The sequence below is a fragment of the Cebus imitator genome, unplaced genomic scaffold, assembly GCF_001604975.1.
Source record: "Cebus imitator isolate Cc_AM_T3 unplaced genomic scaffold, Cebus_imitator-1.0 Scaffold391, whole genome shotgun sequence".
NCBI classification, from domain to species: domain Eukaryota; kingdom Metazoa; phylum Chordata; class Mammalia; order Primates; family Cebidae; genus Cebus; species Cebus imitator.
Window position 1 is genome coordinate 2,329,479 of NW_016107706.1, and position 7,885 is coordinate 2,337,363.

Sequence of the window (7,885 nt, forward strand, 5' to 3'; positions counted from 1 at the left end):
AAATAGACAAATGGGACCTAATCAAACTCCACAGATTCTGCACAGCAAAAGAAACAGTCATTAGAGTGAATTGGCAACCAACAGAATGGGAAAAAATTTTTGCAGTCTACCCATCTGACAAAGGGCTGATATCCAGAATTTACAAATAACTAAAACAGATCTACAAGAAAAAAACAAGCCCATTCAAAAGTGGGCAAAGGATATGAACAGACACTTTATAAAAGAAGACATACATGAGGCCAATAAACATATGAAAAAATGCTCATCATCACTGGTCATTAGAGAAATGCAAATCAAAACTACATTGAGATACCATCTCACGCCAGTTAGAATGGCGATCATTAAAAAATCTGGAGACAACAGATGCTGGAGAGGATGTGGAGAAATAGGAACACTTTTACACTGTTGGTGGGAGTGTAAATTAGTTCAACCATTGTGGAAGACAGTGTGACGATTCCTTAAGGACCTAGAAATAGAAATTCCATTTGACCCAGCAATCCCATTACTGGGTACATATCCAAAGGATTATAAATCGTTCTACTATAAGGACACATGCACACGAATGTTCATTGCAGCACTGTTACAATACCAAAGACCTGGAACCAGCCCAAAAGCCCATCGATGATAGACTGGACAGGGAAAATGTGGCACATACACACCATGGAATATTATGCAGCCATCAAAAATGATGAGTTCGTGTCCTTTGTAGGGACATGGATGAACCTGGAAACCATCATTCTCAGCAAACTGACAGAAGAGCAGAAGATCAAACACCGCATGTTCTCACTCATAGGCGGGTGTTGAACAATGAGAACACATGGACACAGGGAGGGGAGCACTACACACTGGGGTCTGTTGGGGGGAAATGGGGGAGGGATGGGGGGTGGGGAGGTGGAGAGAGATAGCATGGCGGGAAATGCCAGATATAGGTGAAGGGGAGGAAGGCAGTAAACCACACTGCCATGTATGTACCTATGCAACAATCTTGCATGTTCTTCAATTGTACCCCAAAACCTAAAATGCAATAAAAAATAAATAAATAAAATAAATAAAAATAAAAATAAAAACTTTTTATTAAAAAAAGTTTAAACCTTCAGAAAAATTACAAAAATAGTAAAATGAGCTCTCATAGGCCTTTACCTAGATTCATCAACTCTTAACCTTATGACACAATTGTGTTCTCTTTTTAATATTTATACATATATTTTATTTTTATTATTGTTATTACTGTTCTTATTACTGAATCATTCCAGAGTGAGTTGTGGACATTTTTATCCCCAAATACTTGTTAGTATATTGCCTAACAACAAGGACATTCTCTTACATAACCATAATACAATGATCAGATTCAGGAAATTTGGCATTGATACAATACTGTTATCTAATAATACAATTTGAAATAAAAAATTTTTCCACTTGTCTCAAAAAAAAAAAAAAGATTCCTTTAGCCCCATCATAGACAGTATCTTGTTGCACAAACTTACCTTGAACCAAAAATGTGGAATTTGAGCTGCTTGTTCTTTTTCATTAAGTTTTCCGTGTCAGTTAGAAATATCCAGCTTTCCTCCCAGCCCTTCAGTTCCTCATACTCTCCCTAGAGTTCAGGGCGATGGCTATTCCATTCCCCACAAGACTTGTCTTCATTCTAAGGGCCCCCTGTTTTGACAACCTGCCTTGGGCTGTAACATCATCACCCTTTAACACCTCTGGGATAGTCACTGCTCTCAGGTTCCACCAGAGAGGAAAACAAGTCCAGATCCTCATTTCTTTGAGGCCGGTCATTTGCAATCACTGCTGGTGCTTAAATCTACATGATGCAGGAATCCCAGCTGCAACAAACCAGAGCACCACCTTCGCCAGATTAAGCACAAAATGAATGTAGACACCTAGAGAATGAGGCTGGATGGTTCCACAGCTAGAAATAAGACCCTGATTATGCTGCTGAAGAGCTCTAGGAGTTTTTGGTTTTTGCCACAGGGCACAGGGCCTGTGGCTCATGTTGCCAATGCTGGGCATGTGGTGCCACCTCCAGGGCCTCTGCCACTGCTGACTCTGAAGACTCGGTGTTTCTCCACCATGGCCTCCCTTTCTCTGTCACTCACTTCTGAATCAAAGCCTTGTGCAGATAGATTTCACTGGCAGTGCCCGAGTCCTACAGCTGCCAAGGAGGCTGAAAAAAGTGAGTTTTTGGCTTCTAATTTTGAGGCAACATTATGAGATGAGAAATTCTCAAACTACATCAAGAGTTATTACAACTTCCAGAGTGGCTGAAAATAACAACAAATCTCCCCTACAAAGTATAAACGTTTAGTCATAACATAGGTTCCAAAAATCAATTGTGTGACTATAACATGGAGAGTAGAAGCTAAGTGTGCACCGAAAATGGAATGAAGAAATAAAACCTGGCAAAATCATATACTGAAATACTACATAATTGTTTCTAAAATGAAGGAACTAACTTTACATACATATCACCAGTGGGGAAAGATGGTTGCTTCTGACTACTGTAGAGTCTTTAATGAAAAAGTCTTGCAAACAAAATTTTTAGCAAAACCAGCAGAAATGAACATACAAGATGATAGCATTTATGTAAATTTAAGACATATAAAACAACGGTCTATATTGTGCATAGATACATATTTATATGTCCATTAAAGTGTAAAAAAGGACTGGAAAGACGCACTCTAAATTCATGGTAGTGGTTCCCTCAAAGGAGAAGGGGACGAGGGATTAGGGACAAAGGGCCTTCAACTTCATCAAGAATGTTTTATCTTTATGTTAAAATAGCTGGAGTGCTAGAGCAGTGAGACTTCCACAGACAAGAAAAGATGAACCTCAGGTGAAAAAATGAGATGCCACTAAAATTCTGTTAGAATGGCCAAAATCCAGAACAGAATGTGGAGCAACTGGAACTCTCATTCATCGCTAGTAAGTATGCAGAACGGCATGGCTGCTTTGGAAAACAGTTTGGTGATTTCTTACAAAACCAAACCTACTCTTAACATATTATCCAGCAATTTCACTCATTGCTATTTACCCAAATGAGTTGAAAACTTATGTCTACACAAAAGCCTCCCCATAGATATGTATAGTAGCTTTATTCATGATTGCTAACACGCTGAAGCAGCCAAGATGTCGTTCAGTAGGTAAATTAACAAACTTTTTTGTGTGGTACATCCACTTAAAGAGATATTATTTTGCATGGAAAAGAAATGACTATCAAGCCATGAAAAGACATGGAGGAAACATAAATGCATATTACTAAGTGAAAGATGCCAATCAGAAAAGGCTAGATACTGTATGATTCCAACTATATGACATGCTGGAAAAGGCAAAATTATAGCGATAGTAAAAAAAAATCAGTGGTTTCCGAGGAGTTGGGAGAAGGGAGGAATGAATGGGTAGAGCACAAAGGACTTTTAGGGCAGTAAAACTATCCTGTATAATAGTGTATAATGGATACATGTCATAACTTTGTCTGAATACATAGAACATGTAACACCAAGAGCAAACTCTTATGTAAGCTTTGGCTTTGGGTGATGATGACAAGTCAATGTAGGTTTATCAGTTTTAACAAATGAACTATTCTGGTGGCGGATGTTGTTAGTGGGGAGGCTGAGTGTGTCTGCGTGTTGGGGGCAGGGGAATATTTGAGAACTTTGCTTTCTGCTCAATTTTGCAGTGAACCTAAAATTGCTCCAGAAATGAAGTTTATTTAAAAAGCAAGCAAACAAAAACCTGCCATAAGCCTCATGCCTTATAAAAAATAACTCAAAATGGATCACAGATGTAAATATAAAATGTAGAACTATAAAACTTCTAGAAAAAATGTAGGAGAAAATATTCATGAACTTTGGTTAGAGTTTTTAGACATGATCCAAAAAACAGGATCCATAAAGCACTGATAAGTTGATCAAAGAAAATACAAGTTATTGACCAGGAGAAAATATTTCCAAACCACATATCCAACCAAAGACTAGTATCTAGAATGTATAAAGAGCTCTCAAAACTCTACAATAAAACATCTAAAAACCCAATTAGAAAATGAACAAATGAACTGCATGCAGTGGCTCACGCCTGTAATCCCACCACTTTGGGAGGCCAAGGCAGGAGGACTGCTTGAGCCCAGGAGTTTAAGACTAACCTGGGCAACATAGTGAGACCTTGTCTCTACAAAAAATCAGAAAAATTAGCTGGGTGTGGTGGCACGCTCCTGTAGTCCCAGCTATTTGGGAGGCTGAGGAGTGGGGATTGTCTGAGCTTGAGCGGTCAAGGCTGCAGTCAGCTGTGATCATACTACTGGACTCCAGCTTGGACAGCAGAGCAAGGCTCTGTCTCAAAAAAAGTGGGGGAGGGTTATACTACTTTTATCACAATTTAAAAAATTCTAATAGTTTTTGTTTCTCTGACTCTGGTCAGATAAAAGTTACTCCCAGTCCCCATGATGTTTTGTAAAGCAAAATTTGGCCACACAATTCCAACACAGTATTCACAAGCATCAACTAATAGGGTGTTTTCCAATCAGGGCTTTTCAATATACTTCCTCACAGAACAATGCAATGAATAGCAGTAGTCTGGTTAAGAAGCTTATTGAACCTATAATGTGTCTATAGTATAGTACTAGAATACTAGTGCTACCACTGTGGAAATTACCTACCAAATGTATTTTCTCTGAGAAAATAAATTCAAAGTTTCAACTTGAGATGCCAACAATTGCTTTCCCAATAGCAGAGGCAGACATTGGGAATCCCCTTCCTCCCACTCTTCCCACATGGCCGAAGAGGGCTTTCCATACATGTGCAGAAGGAAAATATATTAATATAAGTTAGAAACTGCTTGCAGAGAGAAAAAAGGAACAATTTTTGTGAATAGAAAATACATCTGGATGGGCGTGGTGGTTCATGCCTGTAATCTCAGCACTTTGGGAGGCCAAGGCATGAGGATCACATGAGATCAGGAGTTTGAGACCAGCCTGGCCAACATAGAGTGAAACCCTGTCTGTACTAAAGATGGTGGTGGCGCATGCCTGTAGTCCCACCTACTTGGGAAGCTGAGGCAGGAGAATCACTTGAACCTGGGAGGCAGAGGTTGCAGTGAGCCCAGATTGTGCCACTGCACTCCAGTTTGGGTGACAGAGCAAGACTCTGTGTCTCAAAAAAAAAAAAAAAGAAAGAAAGAAAGAAAATACATCTGACTAGAGTCTACAAATGAAAAGAAAAAGACTATATACTCTGTAATCCTATTTATGTAATATTCTCTATATCTAAAATTATAGAGATGAAGACCAGATTAATGGTTGTCAAAGGGTGAGGGAGTACCTTTGTGGTGATTAAATAAATCTTGATTCTGGTAGTGGTTCTGGGAATTTACACATGTGATCAAATTGCATAAAAATATAGACCACATGCCATGTATGTACACACACACACACACGAGTGCATGTATTTAAAAGCTGGTTAAATCTGAATGAGGTCTGTAGAGTGTATCGATTTTACTTTTTTGATATTGTATTACAGTTGTGCTAGACATTACCATTGGGGGAAGCTGGGTGAAGGGTACATGGGACTTCTTTGTATTATTTTTCAGCTACCTATGAGTCTATAATTATTTTCAAGAAAAGCTTTAAAAAACTCAACAAAATACTTGAAGCACACATAACAAAGTGGTGATAGATTCCCAAGCATTTGTTATAATGTTGTCTGTACTTTCCTGAAACATTGCTCAGAATTAAAACAAGTGGCATGGGAAGATTTTTTTAAATAGTAGGAAATAAAAAAAAAAAATACCTAGGAGTTGCCCACACCTTTGATATGAATCAATGGGATATCAAGGCTGCCTACAAAACATGGATAAACATGCTAGTTACTGAGTGTAGCTCTATACTGGCAGCTCAAGGCAAGGAGGCAAAGTCGAGCTTTCATTACAGGGTGACAGCTATTTTATTCTTTATGTAGGATATGGAAACTGTCATGAAGAATAGTTTCAGGAATTGGAGATTTCCTTATCCAGAGAAGAGAAATTTTGTAGGTTATATAGCAGCTCATTTTATATACTTTGAATTCTGTCACTGAAACAGACATTGATTAAAAAAAAAAAGTGGGGACAACAACTTGGGACAGGTGGTTTGTTGGGAGGGTTAGGGAGATGGAGGGGGTGCCAAGGTTCAGGTAGTGCTGACCAGTGAGGTGGGGAAGTGTGGTGAATGCTCCATCTAATGGAATGTTAAAGCAGAGGCCAGAGGAATGCAATTTCAGGGATGCTGAGGAAAAAGTCCCATAGTGAGTGAGCTCCAGAATAGGTGACAATCCCAAGATTCAGATTCTAGATATGGGCAGCCCTTGCTGTTATGAAAGCACAGACAGCCATAATCTCACAATACCCAGGCATCAGTAGTCTAGCCAGAATCACGCAACCAAACATTCCTGAGCTCTCCTACTTGGCCCTGATCATTATTCCCGTGTCCAACTGCTTCAGGGTCCCAGGTGAGCACGTTTTCCAGGAGTCCCTTAAGTGAGGTTCTGGGACATGAATGGGTGGTGGTCTTGGGGATTATCTCACCACGGACCAGGGCTCCTCCTTGCCAATTGCCTGTCCCTCAGGGCCCTGGTGGTGTTCCACAGCAACTATGATAGAAGCGGCAGTGTACAGCAGCAGCAGAGGCACAGCTCCTGGTACACCCGGGCTACCCCACAGGCAGTGTGCCCAGACGGCAGCGCAGAGGCAGGTCTGCACAGGTATTTGTACTCACCTTTAATCACATGCAAATTAAGGGGTGGTTTACGCAGAAATTTCTAGGATGAGGGTTGCAACTTCTGGGTCATCAGGTCGTTGCCATGGGAAGGGATGGGAACTCCTGGGTTTCGCCGTGGCAATGGTAAGCTGACATGGCACATCGGTGGGTTTCTCATATAAGTACCGCACGCTAACCAATTGCGCCACTGGAGCACCCTGGTGGGTTTGTCTTATGGAAAATGCACCCACCCTGGACTTGTTTTAGCCACTCCTCAATTTGGCCTTGTGTCTGTGCCCTGCCTTCAGAGTTGAGTCCCACCTCCTACCTCAAAACTATGTGAAAAATGCCCAAGTTGATATTATAAAGGGATCAAATAGAACTTACATATATGAAAAATATAACTGAACATACAAAAACAACTGACTTTCAAGTGAAAATATACTAATATCTGTAACTTACTTCAAAAATGCATAAAAATGAAACACAAATGGACAGATACGTGAATATTTATATGTATGTGAGTATAGATATATATGTATGTATATATACACATATATATTTTAGACAGAGTCTAGCTCTGTCACTCAGGCTGTAGTGCAGTGGAGGATCTCAGCTCACTGCAGCCTCCACCTCCCGGGTTCAAGCAATTCTCCTGCCTCAGCCTCCCAAGTAGCTAGGATTACAGGTGCCCACCACCATACCTGGCTAATTTTGGTATTTTTAGTAGAGACGGGATTTCTCCACATTGATCAGGCTGGTCTCAAACACCTGACTTCAGGTGATCTGCCGACCTCGGTCTCCCAAAGTGCTGGGATTACAGGTGTGAGCCACTGTGCCTGGCCTGACTAGATAGATGTGATAAACCAAATGTAGTACAATTTTAATGATATAATATAGATGGTGAATATATAGCTGTTCATTGTATGATTCTTTCAACTTTTCTGTATGCTTGAAAAGTTTTATAACAAAAATGTTATACAGAGAGACAGAGAGAGAGAGAAAGAAAGAAAGGAGGAAACTAGACATGCAAAGCAGATATCTAGACTTCTGATCCAGGAAGAAAGGTAGACCAATTCTCCCAACAACCACCACAACAAAACACTAACAATGAAGAATAAAATATTTTAAACAACTTTTTTTTTTTTTTTTTTT